General features: G+C 40.9%; 1 long non-coding RNA gene across 1 annotated transcript in view; it reads left to right on the forward strand.

Moving 5' to 3' along the window:
• The window catches only part of LOC137179521 (uncharacterized), a 56,754-nt gene extending 51,134 nt beyond the window's left edge, over positions 1–5,620 (forward strand). The window contains exon 6 of the long non-coding RNA XR_010927827.1: positions 5,493–5,620. This is a non-coding gene — a long non-coding RNA (uncharacterized lncRNA). The remainder of the gene's footprint in view (positions 1–5,492) is intronic.
• The last annotated feature ends 11,937 nt before the right edge of the window (positions 5,621–17,557 follow it).

The raw sequence follows: 17,557 nt of genomic DNA on the forward strand, positions 1-17,557 counted from the left end.
AACAACTATCTGACAGAATTGTCAGAATATCTTACAGAATGAGTAAAAACATGTAGAATGAAAAGATCCTGTGAAACAATGTGCATTTTGAACCTTAAAGCATGTAAACATTTACAAGTAGAACCCTAAAATATAAATATGAACTCGGAAGTGTACATAATATGTGACTTATTAAGCCGCACTCATAAATATTAGTGCAATATTAATAATGAATCAAATGACTCTGCGTAATGAACCATCCATGCTCTATTTCATTTCAGGAATTACGAAAAAAGCAATCATTTTAAGATTTATGGCCACACATTCTCAAAATTGCATCATTATTTTCACTGAGCCCTCTGCTAAAACCTTCAAGCTGGCTTTACTTAGAGAGTAGTCAGCCCCTCAAGTAAAAACATGCAAATTATCAGACTTGCAGTTAGAGTTTTTTGTGTCGTGTTCAAAATTGTGATCACACCACGTAACGGCCTTTTGTAAGATTTATTTGGATGTTAAGAGGTCTCAGCATGTCTGTGATATATGGGTGTTTGGTGTGGTATATTTGATTAAAATGGTTTACACATTATGATTACCCCAACATTTTCGAGGTTTGCGGTCAAACCAATCGCTTCTTGGAGGAGTGTTGGCTGATTGTCTGGTGTTCATGGTTGAAGTGATTTAATTCTGGCAACAGGGCTCTTTGAACTTTTTCATGTTTTTCCAACAGAGTGCAGATTTTTTTTGTCATGGATAGTCAGATAGCTTCAGAGTGGAATTTCCATGGTGGAAAATGTTAAGGCTGAGGAATTTGATCAAATTTGTGAATAGTCATCTCTCACAATAAAACAGAGCAGCAGAACAGATGTTGCGCTAGTGTTTACCTAGGTGTTATTAATCACATTAACGATGGCTCTGTTCTATTCAAGTCATCACAGTGTGACAGTGAGTCAGCATGAACAATAGCAGGATTTTGAGACTGAAGCAGCTAAATGAAATTCCAACATCATTAATTGTATTATTTACACCTGTGCTTTTATTGGGACATGTCAGAATGTCTCTTTACTAACACATTCACCATAACAACTTTACAAGGTAGTTTTCAGCTTGTTGAATCAATGAATGTAGCATTAAATTAGAGTTAAATTATGTAGCATGAAATAGAGTTAAAGTGTTGTTTTGACACTAACTTGTCCACTTGTTCCAGTTTGTTGGTAGTTGAAAGTTCACAGTTGAGTCATCACTCATAAAATGAGGAAGAAAACATGTCTCTGATCATCCACCCAAATGTAAAGTTTCCTAGCAGCATAGTTACATTTTTAACCATATGACAGCTTGTTGCTCACAGAATTGTCCCATAGACACATGGGGTTTTTGGACATTTCAGGTATGAAAAATAATTTACTCTACTCTTCACATGTCATCCCCCTTTCTCTCAGTTTTGTTTCAAAATATATATATATAAAAAGATAAAATATTATAATTAGTCCCTTATAAAAAATGCACATATGAAGTTCATGTTTTCACAAGTGAAATATTACATTTGGATGGGAAACATATTTTAGGCCTGCCTATATGTGAATTTACCTCATGTGAGATTGTGTTTCACATGTGATATTACATGTGAAAAGAAAATTGAGGTGAAATAATTTAAATTCATATGTGAAATGTCCATAAACCACATGTTCTTTTATGCATTTTTTGTTTCATGAGTGAAATGAGTTTCTCATCTGATTGATTCAAAAGTGCTTTTTTTATATGTGAAAACATGAATTCCCCATGTGTTCATTCTTTATGTTTTTGAATTAAAATAAATGTTTTATTTGTATTTTTTGCAAGGATTAATGTAGATTGACTCTACATGAGCTCCAGCCACACAGCCTCCCTGTGAGGGTGACAGTGAAAACTGAAAATCCCCGCCTAGTTTAATAAGAAGTATCACATTAAGGTTTATTTGGATGTGTTCAATCAAAAAAATGCTGCTGTATCACTGTGACCCCTGCCCCTTCCCCCCGTCTTCTGATTCTCATCATATCATTCACTTTAACACCTCCAACCAACACCATGCCGTCAGCGGAGTTGTTCACAGCATCAGGATGAGGTGTGGTGCAACTTTGTGGGCAGCTGATAAAACTTTTATCACAGCAGCTTGATTGAGATAAGCATCCGCTGCACATGAGGTTTATATAACAGTCAGTGTTGACTCACTGTGGACTCCAACCAGCAAAATCATCTGGCTCCAGCTCTGTGGATGATGAGTTGGTCCAGAGAGAGAAGTAAACAAAGCAGAGAGGAAGGAGGGAGGGAGGACACATGTGAATCACACACACGGACATGCACACGCACACACTAACACACACACCTGTCCAATGTTTTCCCCAGCTGTGAGTACAGTCTGTTTCTCCCAAGGACTCTCACAGAAAGACGTTGAATGCCACTCACACTTCTCTCCACTTCCCCCATCAGGTCCACACACACACACACACACACACACACACAGTCGTACACACACATGAACACACTTTTTTCTGTGGTTTAGAGATGTCACGTCTGGCTGAGTTTGAAGTGTATCTAAGGGGCTATGATTATTATTCTCCGCTACACACACATACACACACAGTCACATAGGCACAAACACAAACCACACACTCTTCTCTGGAAACCTCAGACGAGCTGGAGACTCACGCAGTATGAACGCTGCAGTCGATGACTCTGCTCATTGTGCTTTAACGTTGCCTCAGGTCAGTTTGATGCAGACCCGTGCTTACGGTCTGATCGCTCCACTGATCGTTCTACCTGCTACACATAAACACTCACACCACAAAGACACAACAAGCTCTGTTCACTTCAAGGACTCATGTGACAAGGAATGGACTGTCTTTGATGGTTTGGTGTGTGACAAAACACAGGCGCTGTACCGTTTTCTTGTTTTTTTGCTGTTACATAAAGGTTTTTCGTTGTTATTTGTTATCCATCCCATAGTTTCACCTTGATTTTTTATCCTGTCACTTCTCACCTTTTAATTTATATTCCCAAATCTGATTTCTCTAATCTTTTTTTACTTTTATACATGTTATGACCTTACATCTGCTCACGCTCTCTGGTCTGATGATTAGTTGTTGCTGTCAAACTAATAATTATATGTAACAGTTTTTTATGGTTTCCTCCACTACATCTGTGGGAGGAAGTAGTCTTTAAAATAAGGTCACTGCCAAAAGCTTAGACAGTTTTTAAATGATCTTTTTTTAGGTAGTTGCTTTAAAGTTGTGTGTCATTTAGTTACACTTGAGGCCTTGTTTTTATGTGTCATTTTAAACAATTCGCCTGTAAAATTCGCCACATTGAAAGAAAAATATACATGTTGCCTGTAAATTATTTGGGTTTTAGATGTGATTTTATCTGCAAGACAGATTATTCGGTCCCTGACCACTAACTAACTCAATGCACCAGGTTATGCTAGAAAAGAACAAGTTTATATGATGACATCGGAAGGCAAAAGTGTCTATAGCTGTTTCAAACAGCCACACTGAAAGGCGGGGTGAAAAGCCAGCCAAGATAATCCTTTAAATATGGGGATAACCACCACATCTTCATCTCCCTGAAGGTATTCACAGTGTTGCTACATTTTATGAAAAGTGTCAGAAATAGTTGTGTAATTAATTTAAAAAAGGAGAGCTAGAGTTCAGTTCAAACCCTGAAGAACACTCTTGATGTAACAGACTCAGCCTGAGGTGGGTATCAGTGCTTGCACCATTCAAGCAGAGTGAATTAGTATTGGTTTCATAACAGGAAGCTGCTGACAGTTCAGCTGTTTTCAAGTTGTTTATATGCGTCGTTATGGTTTGTTTGTTTTTTGTTATTGCTTTTTTCATCAGTACATTGTGGTCAAAGTCATCAGAGGGTGTCTTGAAGATTTTCTTGTGCATTCACAGGTGGAAGTGAAATGCTTTGAGGGGAGCTACATGTCCTCAGATAGTGTCACATGATGAGGACAGTTTAATCACATCTTCCCTTAAATGGTCATTAAATGGTACAAGCAACATCCAGCCATGTAGTATTTAGTTCAGTGTGTGTGTGTGTGTGTGTGTGTGTGTGTGTGTGAGAGAGAGAGACTGTGTATTTAGTGTCACTGGATCAGTAATGGGAAACAGTGACACACTTTGTCCATTCAGCTTTGTTAACACACACATTTCTGTCTGCCTCTGTGTGTGTGTGTGTGTGTGTGTGTGTGTGTGTGTGTGTGTGTGTGTGATGTGTGCGGTTGTTACAAAAGTGCTATTGGCAGAAATGATGCAACACCTGCTGATGGTGACTTGTATGTTGTGCCACTCACTAGAGGATGTAGGAATATATTTTTACAAGCTCTCTGTTACAATTTCCTGCCTGCTAACAGGTTTCTAGGCAATGGCACACACAGTGGAGAAAATCAAGCCACATTCCAACAATAACACCACCACTGAAAAACAATATGTAAGGATTTCATGCATGTAGATGTATATGCACTATTTTAGCTGCTGGATATGAATATGTATTTTTACAGTTAATGTTTATGTGTTTTAAGTTTTTACACTTGTCAGGCTGATCTTGACGCATAGCAAAGTTGGATTATGAACCAGGCAAAGCAGGCAGCTGTCCAACAGTCCAAAACTTAAAAGAAGTTCAGTTTAAAATGATACAAAAACACACACACAAAACAGAAAAAACAGCAATTAGTCACATTCCAAAAGCTAGTGCAAGTGAATGTTTGGTTATTTTGCTTGGTAAATTGATTATTATAAAATATAAATTGATAAATTATACATCATCGTTATCAATATAATTTCTTTTTTGGTCTCGCACTGGCTGTTTGATGAAAACACTTGCACCAGTTGCACAAATGTAAAAAACAAAATATTTAATTGAGAGTTAGCGGTCTCAAAGAAGTCATGACTGTAACTAAAATATGCAGCAACCCTGCAGACAGCTGTTAAGGACATAAAGAATCCTCATGGGCCACGCGTGTGTGTGTGTGTGTGTTTGTGTGTCTAGGGGATAACCTGCTGAGATCGAGCAGCAGTGACACCCTGATGTATTGCCAGGCCTTGAGCGTGACCGTACGGAGAGACCTGTGTATGTGTACGTGTGTGTATGCGTGTGTACGTGTGTTTGTGTGTGTGCATGCGTGTATGTTGGCAAGGTTTTGGGAGGTGCAGTTGCAGAAAGTAGAAAATAATCAAGAAAACTGAAGCAGATGAGAACAACAGAGATCAGTGGAATGTATTTAGATTGGCAGTTAACATACAGCACTAAATCTTATCTGTAACCAGTAACACCTCAGATATGTGTGTGTGCGCATGTGAGCATGAGCAGATGTGTGTGCATGTGTGTGTGTGTGTGTGTGTGCAGATGTGCGTGGAGGTTATCAGCTATCCAGAGTTTTACTGCCTGTGTTAAAGCGCTTCCATCAGAAAAATGTTTTGATCCGCTGCCACACATGGTTAAGCATTCACCACCTGACTCTGCTTCGTTTCATACAGCAGCCTGAGGGAAAAAGACAGAGAGAGGCGGCGCAAGAGAAAGTCCAAGTTGTGGAAAAAGAGGTGTTGAACTGGTCAGGCGTGCCTGCCCTCACCTCCCCACTCGCTTTTACCTGCCCCCAGAGCTCCCTAAAGCAAGTATACAGGAACATTGTATTTTTCCTCAAGTTTTTTTTTTTTTAGATGTGAGAGACATTTGCTTTCTTTCCACTCCCCCACTGTCTCTCTCTTTCTTTCTTTCTTTGTTTTTTCACTCATTCTCTGGCTTAACCTGTCTCTCTCTCTCTCTTTCTCTCAGTATATCCACACTCCTGCAGCAATGGGAAATCCTTCAAAATCTATAATTCACGCTTCACTGCTCCTCTCCCTCCCTCGTCTCCCACCATTTCTCCCTCTGCAGGCCTCTGTGTGTGTGTGAGTGTATTTGTGTATGCGTGTGTGAGCTGGAGAGAGAGGGAGAGAGAGAGAGAGAGACCTGAATACAGATGCAGATTCCTTGTGGAAAAATACTAACAAACATATGGTTCTGCCTTTACACATACACACAACCTCACACACTCATCCACACACATCTTATTTACATGCACACACCACCCACTACACTCACATGCAAATAGTTGCTCATTTTAATGATTCTTTATGCAAAGCCGGAAAAAACATTTTAATGATACTGTATGCAAATTAGATAAAGATTTCCACTGACTCATGCTACACATGAGAAATAGTAGTATATTAGAGAGAATTCCATGGCACACCAATTAAAATGCATGTAAAGTAAGGCCTAGTGTGGCCAAACCTGCCGGGCAAGCAGGTCACCAGGGATAAATTCAGCACGCTAGAAAATTCACACCAAAGCTGGTTCAAAGTAGGAGATATGCCAGCATGTATGTTTTCATGTAATGCAGAGTACGGGCAAATTTGCTGTTTAAATTCTTTTTATTGTATGTGTGAAAAATGAAGTCCCAGAAGATAACAGAATTCATTAGTGTTATTTCAAAATAGGACACTGACAGAATAATTCCCTCATATGATAATAAATCCCACTGTTGAATTGTCTTAAACCCTTTACTCATAAGATATTAGCACAGGCCTTTTTCACAGCACACATTTCGACTTGTCGTAGTAGGAAAAGCACAGGTGTTAATAACTAATAACATTACTGGTGGCTGAATCCATTCAGTTTTTACACATTCATCACCCTGTATATTGCCTGGTGGTTCATCAGTATGGCGTCCTTGGACACTTGAATGGAACTGAGCCGTCATTATTGTTATCAATTCCACCTGCTATGACAAGTCAAAATATCTGCTGTGAAAAAAGTCTATTGTAGTGATGTCGCTGTGTTCTCAGATTTCAGATATTACAGATATTGAGCTGCAGATATAAGATCCAGGTAAAGACTGAAAGATCAGTCTTGACCTTCGAAACAGCAGTTGATAAAAACAATGTCACCACACTTTCAACGCACTATCCTCATCAGCATATAGAGGTTGTCTAGTTGCCATGGAATTATAGATGTTCAGTTTTCCTTCAAGGATTTTTCATCCATGTTGGCTTTAAGGTTGAGATCCATCTGCTAAAGAAGATGGTGTATTACGATCGAAAGCTCCAGCTACAGAGTTGACCTTGTGTAGAGATTGTTTTTGTCAACAAAAAAAATCGTAATGAAGCAGAATTATCCTTTAAGAAAGAAGAAAAGTTTGCCCCAAAGTCAAAGATGGAAATAATCAACACTCTCACTCTCTGTCTGTCCATAAATATAAGGGAGTGCATATTCATTCTTTTTGCATTATATAGTATATTTGTGTCACAGTCTCTTTCTCTCAAACAACCTGAAACATACACACACACACTCATAAACTCACACATGCACAGTGATCCGTCTCATAAATCAGCAGGCTCTCAGAGAGGGCCGGAAACCCAAGGACAGCTCAGACACGTGGAGCAGACACAGCCAAGACCTCCTGGTCCCACGCCACCCTCTGTGTGTGCGTGTGTGTGTGTCTGTCCATATTTATGGCTGCCTCTGAATGCTCATTCCCGAGTGTGCTCTCCCAAGCATGTGCACGTTTATCTATCCGTTAAGCGTGTGCGTATGTGTGTGTGTGTGTGTGTGTGTGTGTGTGAGTGTAGTGAATGTGTGCTGCTGTCTCTTGCTGCCAGACTGGCCTCTTGTCTCTCTCTCTCTCTCTCGCTCTCTCTCTGGGCTGTGTGGACTTGCACAAGGCCTCTAAGTTATGAATCTGCAGACAGCCCTCCCTCTCTGGCCCCTCACCAACTCCCCGCTCCGCCACTTGGCTTTTGTACAGACAGAGCATTCAGTCGTGTGTGTGTAGGTGTGTGTGCCGGTATGCATGCATGCATTTGTTTCTGTATTTGTGTCTTCACTAGGATGTTTATTTCTGTCATTTTCTCCACGCTCACACTGTTTTTATGTTCCACAACAACACACACGCTAAACCCGCACTTAACGAGCTTTTCATCCCCAAATGAGCCTGACCCCCGTTAATGGCCACCTGTTCTGGGCCTATGGGGAACGTGCTGTAGCCAAGCACTGTGTTGTTTAACATGATTACCACACAACAATGCGGGGGGCGGAGGATGGAGTGTGCGTCAAAAGGAAGCTATTGGTTTTTAATGATGTTTTTCAGGCTCTAACTGACTCCATACAGCAGCACAGAGTAAAGACCATTGAAATGAAACAGCAGCAGGAAAGCGTCCTGTTGTCTTTTGTGTGTGTGGATGGGACTGTGAGTTATTTATGGGGTCTTTAACACGCTGAGGGGACGGGGAGGAGGGCTGGAGAGGTGAGCAGAGTGTTGGATGGAGAGGACGGCTCATTCAACAGAGACAGTGCCAAGCTGAACAGCTTTTCTCCAACTCCCTCTGCAAAATTCCTTCCCATTCTTACAGCTCCCCCTCCTCCCTTTTTCTTTCCCTTTTCCATCTCTCCCTCTTCCATACCCAATACTTTCCACAGATCTGAGGGATAATTCCAATTCTTCCTCCTTCAGCCTCTGAATCAAATCTAATTTATCTCAGGTCCACTCCTGCTAATTTGGCATTAATGCTTCGATCCTTCTCCTCCACCTCTCTTATCTCTCTGCAGCTGTTTTACTCAGAATGAAATTCAAGTGTAATTTTAAAATCTCCCACTGAATCAAATCAAATTTTTCTCACCGTCTCTCACACTAATGTGTATTTAAAAAGATCTAATGCTTCATGTCTCTCTCTCTCTCTCTGGTTATCTGTCTTCCTCCAGAATTTGGTGAGAGCAAGGCTGAGAGTGTAAAGAATATATTGAAAGAAATTTCAATATTGTATTACAATAGAGATAAGGATAATAGCGGAGGTTTGAGAAGATGATAAAATGTATAAAGCTTTGCAGAAATGTTTTATTAGAGCAACAGAATTTCATTTAATTTACTTGATTAATTTCATTTCAGCCTTTTTGAGACGAAACCCTGAAAAAATTTGTAAAAGGACCAGTTTGAATTCAAGCCAAACTCTAAATTGTCTTTGAACAAATTATGTTTTTTCACTTTCTGTTCATCTCTCTTTTTTCTTCTCCCATGTTTCCTGTCTCACTCTCTCTTTTTGTCTCTCTTGCACTTTATCTCTCACCTCCCCCCCTTTTCTCCTCTCTCCCCCATCCTCTCCTCCAGTGTGTAACCAAGGGTGCGAGATGTCTGGTCAGAGAAAATGTTCCCACATATCAAAAGGCTCCTGGGTTCTGAGTGGAAGCGGCCAAGAGAAGGAAAAGGTCAAGTTGAATACAGTGGGTGAGGAGAGAGGGATGAGGGCAGAGCTGTGAACGACGGTGTTTAATACCAGCAGCAGAGAGGCTGTAGCACTGAAAGGGCACTGAGAGCGGGAACTAATGCTGCACTGCTTTGTCCTTTATTTCCTCTTTGAAATATCCATTCATTGCACTTCTCTCTTGTGAATCAGTGTTTTAGCATCACCTTAATTTTTGTTGGCTCTATGGTTTTGATGCTAAAGCCCTGAGACCATTCAGACATGTTTTGTTAAAGAGATCATGTAAATGCTCAGAATGATTGTTTTTAATCAACGTCACCACTTGCTATCAAAACATAGCAATCATTTTTTATTGGTTATCATAAATAAACACCTACATTTTAAAGATTAAAGCTGCCATTATTGTATATTTTTCTTATTGTCAAGAAATCCCATCAAAAAACAAAGCCAACAATTCATAAGTCTGTCTCCAAATACTTTCCAGCTCTCCTACCTGTCTGTGGCACTCGACCCCGAGCCGACTGGTTCCTAGAAGACAGAATTCTTTAAAAGTGAGTCATAAATATAGCTTCATTTTTTTAAGGCTCAGTAATTTCCTAAAATAGCTGGGCGCTGTAGATTCTAGCAAACATTACTAAAACAAGAGTATATAGTACAGTTGCTGGGGACTATTTTCCACTGTGGATTAATACTCACTTGGTGCTTTTGTGAATATTTCCTGCAGCAGGAATAAATGGCAGTGTGTATGTTCATGGTAATGAAGGACCATGCCACTCAGTGCAACAGTGTGTCTCATTGATGTGTTTTTAATAGGTCAATAATGGAGCTCAGTCTATCCGGCTTAGAGTACACTGACAATGCTCGTTATTAGATCAGTGCATAGTTGATTTCGGTCTTTCTATGGGATTTGTTGACAATAAAAATGTAAAATATATCACCAGACTTATTCTTGAAATGTACTTTTTGTGGGAAAAAAAACATAAATTATTTGAGGATATAATTATTATAATTTATTATTTATTTTCAACTGTTTCTCAAAAGACAGTGAAATACTAGTATGATAATAACTCGTCTCTATAAAATGGCTCTCAAATACCCCCTTGGTGAGGCAGCCATTTTCCTGTTTTCATTTAGATTCCTTGTGTCATTTCTCTCCTTGTTCTCTCCCTTCAGACTCATTTCCCCACACCACGTAGCACCCTTTAAAAAAATAAATAAATTTAAAATTCAATCACAATAAGCAAATTCGCTCCCCCACAGGACATCGTTGAGTGGCGCGCAGCAACAGTGCAAGGTCCTCCAATCAATGGCCTTGTTCCCTCAACATAGGCCCGGAGCTCGTAATTTGCATGACATTGGACGAGTTAGCAGATAGTCCCTCTCTCTCTCCCTCTCTTTTACTCTCTCTCATACACACCCACAAACACAATTGCATGCATATTATGATCACACACTTATTATACCCCATAACAGAGAAAAGACAAGAATATTCACACAGACGCAATGCAGGCACACACTGCCTCACACACAAAAAAGAAATACAATAAAAACAGAGGCGGTGTCGTCCTTATGAGACATAGATGTGAAGTTTCCACTGAACATTAATCCAACTTACTGCAGCCTTGATGTGCTCTGGTTCCTGTCTGCTGCTGCTGCTGGTGGGCGGATAATGGACTTGGACTAGTGTGTTAGTGTGTGCTTTGTATGTGTGTGCCCTTCAGACAATTTGTTTATGAGTGCTGTGAAATTAGCTGTTCGCTAAACCCCTACTCGAACTCTAAGGGCCAGGCTAGAAAAGATCTAGTTAGTACTATGTGTTGTTGGATCACACTTGAAAAGTGTTTATAGCTTTCAAACAACCACACTTGAAGACAGAGTGAAAAGCTGTCCATCAGAGAGAGGGGGCGAGACATGATGATCTTTTGAATATGGGGATAAACAGTGCTGATAAACAGTGTCTTCTGGAAGGCCTTCATAGTGTTGTGCTTGTTTGTAAACACAAAAAGTTACGAGAAATAGTTGAGTAAGGACTGAAAAAAGCCTGAGAGAGAAGAACCTGCTTACTTTCTCATCTCTGTACACATGGACAATCGCTGTGAGAAGTGTGAGATGAGTGTGAAATCATTTTTTCACCTTTCACAAACACAAGAAGAAAACAAAAACAGTTAAAACAGTGTTTGTCTGCTCAAATGTAGGCTGTTAACACTAACATGCCCAGCTAACTAGGTTACTACATACAGTAGCAACCTAGCTAGTAACCTATACTGATTATTATGTATTTATAAGGTAATATATATAATAGAGACTGCCAATTTATTCAGTAGAGTTGGTGAAATATAACTTATCCTGGTTGAGCGCACAGCTTTTGGGCCACAACTTAGTCAGTCAGCAGGGAAGAAATTTTTCACTGTCTTAGATTTTTTCTTTTTTTTATGTTTGATGTTTGGTTTATAATGACTTTAATGCAAGTTTCTCTGGGTCAGTGAAATGTGTCTATCTAGCTATGTAGATCTGCCTGACATTGTTTTTCCAACTTAACAGTCCCTATGAAATTAGCCTACCATCCAGTTAGTTGATACTTTTTTGTTTGCCAAGCCAAAAGTGAGTGAGAAATATTGTTTGAAAAAACTAACAGTTTAGTATGAATATATTCTGACACTTGGTCAAGTATGTTTTTATATCATAAGCATCTTAACGAGATTCAAACCAACTCATAGAGTTAATGTTAATTAGCTAGCTACAGCTGATCAAAGCGACACTTGTTTCAGCCGGCAAAATTGATAATTGCCAGCTAAAACTGAGAGGCTGATTTTGTCTTCTACAACAAAAAGTAGCAAGAAAAGGTAAATCTGCCATGTTATTATCATAAGCTGCATATGTGCCGAGCTAGAAAGGAAAGCTTGACATGCATAGCAACAGTAACTAAGGGGTGGGGGGTGGGGAATAGTGAATATTAGAGATACACAGTACACACACACACTCTCCTGTCTTCCTCCTCGGTCTAGCAGGTGAAGGGCAGAGAAAGGGTTCGTGCATTTGGCAGCTAAGTGGCTCAATGCGTTATCGACTGGCTCACCGTGGCAACCTGCAGAATTCCACCGCCTCCCCACGAGCCTGGCAGACTATCTGTTCACCCTCCCTTCCCTCCTCCCTCCTTCTCCACCTCCCTCCCTCTCTCCCATCCCCCACTCCAGCAGCTCCAGGGAAGCGGTGACGTGGGGGCTCCCTACTCTGAGAATGGAGAGAGAGAGGCATGGAAAGAACGTCTGGCAGGGAGAGAGGAGGTGAGAGAGAAAAGACAGAGCTGCCGCACTACAGAGAGAACGAGGAGGAGAGAAGGAGCAGGAAAGAAAAGATAAAGATCCTCCCTCTCCCAGCACTCGTTGACAATGATACTGGGAGAGTCATTTCAAAGCAATGAGCCAGAAAACGCAGAGCCTCCTAAGCACGACACTCAGTCACCGCCACGCCACAATCACATCCATCTCCGAGAGAATAGCACGGACTTAATAAAATGTGTGGCAGAACGCTCGTATTATAAAAACAGCCCTTTTGAGTGCAGTGACTCATATTCATAAAAAAAAATAAAAGTGAATTGTGATTGTGTGATAAATCCTGTTAGTGTAGCTCTCTCCTGCTTGACTTATGCTGAAATTGAAGATTATATTTTGCTTTTGTATCTTTTTATTCTCATACCATGGTTCACTAAAAATAAATGTTATGTATATTTGATTGTTTGATTGACATGTTATATCAAAATCATGAAGTACAGTGTCAAAAATTCAAAAAAAGAAACATTTCAAAAGATCAATTTTACATAACAGAAATGTCCTCTCAACTCTATCATAGCTACTATACTTTTTCTATAATATTTTCCAAAACTGTCATTAAAAAGCCAACACAAATAACCAAAACAATTATATCCTTTGATTTTATATATATATATATACACACACATTTTTTTAACATCAGACTTCTTTTGTCGTTGTACATAGTGAAATGTACAAAGATAAAAAAAAATAGAAAACAAATAAAAAAAACTGCCATTCGCAGCAGCTGAGTGTCACATCACTTATCCTTCTCCAAGTAGGACATCTTGTAATTGCCTGAATTGAATATTCATGTCCCAGCTACAAGGCCTACTCCACTTTCTTTTTCTCTCTACTAAAAAATCAAAAATACCATTTCATTTCCCCCTATCAGCCCCAGGTCATGTGCTGACGATGAGATGGAAAACAGCGTGTCGTTAAGCTGCCAGCTAATCAGCGTTTGCTAGTAATCCCCCCTTTTCCGTCATGTCTTCCAAACAGGCCCCTTCTCTCCTTCCACCACCCCTGCCGCTGCTGCTGCCGCACTGCTGCTGTAGTCAGCCTGTGAGATGGATGGCTCAGCCCTAATCACCCCCTGCAGTGCACTGTCAGCATGGCTGCAGGCCACTCTTAACATTTACACCAAATGATCACACACGCACACATAATAAACACAAGCCAAAGTGAGAAAATGTATTTTTCACTCCTGTCCTTCTTCCTTGTTCTCCTTCTTCAGCTTAAAGCTCCCTCCCTCCTCCTGCCCTGCCCAAGGCCCACCGCACACCACCACTTCTCTCGCTGTCACCTTGGGTGGATTCAGTGGGATTCGGCTGTGGCCTGAGGGCTGAGGGAGGTAGTCCTCCTTCCCTTCTTCCTCTGTCTCCTCAGACAGCACCTTCCTGCCGTTATCTCCAGGCTGGAGTCTCATCAGCCTGCTCAGTAGCTCTGGCTTCCAGCTGTTTCACCACCAGCTCCGACAGGGGAGAAGGCTGCCAGAGGAGCTGGGAGGGAGGCCGCTCCTATATCAGCATCCTCTCATGTGGGCGGCTTCAAGGTTTCTCTCAGGCAAGCCTTCAGTCAAGTCTACATTGTGGCACACAAACACAAACACACACACACACACACACAGTGGTTGGCATTCATTTTAACAGTCTCAGAAGTGCAGATCATCGCACCGTTTTCACCATTTTAAAGGATTTCACTGTTGTTTGGTGGTTTGGTCTTCTTATTTCTGTGATTAATAGGACAAATGTAGACAGCATTTTATGACACTGAGATTGTTCTATTGCAGCTACAACTGAATCTTACTGCAGAAAATGTTCAGCATCCCTAAACATTAACAAGAAAAATCAGGTTTGTGTGTCAGTCCTTCTGAATCAAAGATAAGGGTTCTTTTGCAAGGACCTTCAACATTCATATAAGGAAAAATCACTTTTAAGGAAGGGAATGGGTCAAAGCCCTTGACCAGGAGTCAGTGGACAGCCACAAAAAGATCAAGGAGGCTTTCCTGATCTTTCACACTTAATATCGTACAATGGCTGCTATAGCTTTAGAGGTTTCTAATGTGTGAGAAAATAACCCTGATGAATTCATCAGATGCCATCATTATGTGATGAGATAGGAAGAGCTGTTAGAGTTTATTGTGTGATGAAGATGTCAGGGGAGTAGTCTACTGCTGTCAATCCAGAGCAGCAGCAGTCATCCTGCCATTACAGTATTTCTTGTTCTTACGACACCTGAAGCCTCTCTTCTTCTGCCCCTTTTTGAATCTCTGATCTTGGGCAGCCAGCTCCTTTCAGAAGCCTCTCTTGGCAGGCAGCTCCTTTTATAGCCCTCCTGCTTTTTGGAGAGCTTGTTTTTGAGGAGAGCTCCTTCTTGAAGGAGGGCTTCTTTTTGTCACCCTTACTAGCGGCCAGCTGCTGTCTCTTCTCTGCGTCAGCTCTTCTTTTCAGCCAGCTCAGAAGGTCCAGGTCCTGATAGTGGGCTTTTGTGCAGGCTTCCAGCAGGTCTTCCACCCTGTTGAGGTCCTTCTCTTTTACTTTGAGCTGCTCCTCAAGGTGGCTCACCTGATTATGAGCTTGTCCCCCATTTCCTGCTGCTGTATGGCCTCTCTCCAATCTTTTCCAATGATGGCCTTCAACCAGCCCACTGGTCTTCAGTGAGATGAACAGTTCTTCCCTCCATTTACTCTGTCTTTGTTCTTCTGGCACAACTCTTCAATCCAAATATTTTTGGCCCAATATAAATGAAAAAACAGATGTGCTTACTTTGTCGCATATTTTGTCTTTTTAGCCATATGGCTTAAGGCATGGCAATGTTGGTCTTAACTGAAATATCTCAACAACTATTAGATGGACTACCGTGACATTTTGTAAAGACATTCACAGTCCCAGAGAATGAATCGTAATGACTTTTCCTCTGTGTACTGGTTCACCTTTGTGGTTTTGAGTAAAATATCTCAACAACTGCTTGATGGAAAGACATGAAATTTGGCAAACTTTCATGTACATTTTGGTACACCTCCATGTACTCTTCAGGATGAATTAGAATAGCTTTGGTTATCCCCTGACTTTTCTCCATCAAGTCAAAATTTCACTTTGTCCAGTACTTTGGTTTACGTCTGAATGCCTGCCATACCAGTGACATTCCCATCAGCCTAAGCTTTACTTTGTGTTTATTGTAATTAACAAGTCTTAGCATGTTAACAACCTAAACTATAATTTTGAACATGGTAAACATTATACCCGCTTAACATCAGCATGTTAGCATTATCATTGTGAGCGTGTTAGCATTTAGCACAAAGCACTGCTCTGCCAAAGTGCAGCCTCACAGAGCCACCAGTGTAGTTGTAATATCTTAGTCTTGTTTTAAAAATTTTTTACAATAAATCTCACCTGAGAAGAATTAAATAAAACACAAATCTGTAATGTGAAAATGTTAAGAGACCTCCCCTGCTGTCCAAAAACATTTAAACAGCATAACCCTTCTAATTTGTCTAAATTTGGGCGGTGGTGACCTTAAGGTTAAAGAAGCAGGCCAGAAGGTCATAGGTTTGATCCCCATATTAGCAGAATAAATCTAAGAGGGGACAGTGAAAGAGTTGAGCTGGTCAGTGACAATCAGTGGTTGTATTGAAAAGTTGTGTGTATTTGTGTTCCTGCAAAAGAGAGCATTGCTCTCAGTGCCACTTTTCCTGAATAAATAAGGGTTAAGGCACACGTGTGTGTGTGTGTGTGTGTGTGTGTGTGTGTGTGTGTGTGTGTGTGTGTGTGTGTGTGTGTTTCTGTCTCTCTGTATGTCACATATACATGTCTGCTCCCCTTTTGACCTGCTGACCTGACCATCAAGTTAAACCATGTGTCCGTTCCTAAGCCAGTTGTCTGCAGACTGTTCCACTCAGCTGCTATCTCGTCCATGCAGCTCATTCTCTGTCTCTCCTCCTCCTAACCAACAACACACGTCGCCTACACCACTCTCTGCCAGACACACAATTAGGCTGCAGTCCATTGGCACCGTTACATCTGAGGTGCAGCAGACAAAGAACCAGACGGACAGATACTGCTGCAAAGAACTGCATCTCCCAGGAATCATTTGTTGGAATAAAAACAATCAGGTTATGGTTCAACCTGTTGTTGTCCACTAGCCTTCTTGTTTTCATTCGCTGTGCTAGGAACTGAGCTAGTAATGGAAACTGTAGCTAATTGTTGTCTTAAACCAAATGCTGAAGCCAATAATCATATTTATGAACTCACATTATCCTGCACAGCTGATTGTGAGTGTCAGGTAGGGTAGGAGGCATGAAATTGACCACATATCATTGGAAAATTGATTATTTGATAAATAATTTTAATTGTGTGTGTGCGTGTGTGTGTGTGCGTGTGTGTGTGTGTGTGTGTGTGTGTGTGTGTGCTTAACCTATGTCACTAGCAGTGTAAGATCCATTATGTAGACTTTTCTGCTATGAGTCACCGAGCACAGCGGTCACTGCTCACACAGTCATGACTGCTACCTGCCTCTGACGCACAGATAGACACACACACACACACGCACACCCACCTTCATCAATTACATGTCTAGATCGGAGTCTGAGTCACTGCGATGCCAGGGCACTCACCCTCTCTCACTCTAAATGCACAGGACACACAAACAGCTTGTGTCGTGAGTAGGAGCGCTGTTGACGTAAGCAGCTTTTGAGAGCTCCAGCAAAACCTCCTATGAGGCTCATTTCACCCATGAGTCATATGCACCTATTAACGTCTACGTCATTACATTACTGATAAAAATAACTTCAATATCAGGATTGCGTCTTGAATCCCTAATTGCATGCTGGTGATTTATGTGTAGCACCCGTTTAATGCATCTCTGAAACCTTTTGAATTATACTCAAAGGAGGAGATAATGAGTGTGACTTCATGAATCTGAAACAATTGACTTTGTCACTGCAGCAGGTTAAAAACATTAGTCACACAGAGAAATCAGATTCTTTGGAAGCAGCTC

The sequence above is a fragment of the Thunnus thynnus genome, chromosome 3 (assembly GCF_963924715.1).
Source record: "Thunnus thynnus chromosome 3, fThuThy2.1, whole genome shotgun sequence".
NCBI classification, from domain to species: domain Eukaryota; kingdom Metazoa; phylum Chordata; class Actinopteri; order Scombriformes; family Scombridae; genus Thunnus; species Thunnus thynnus.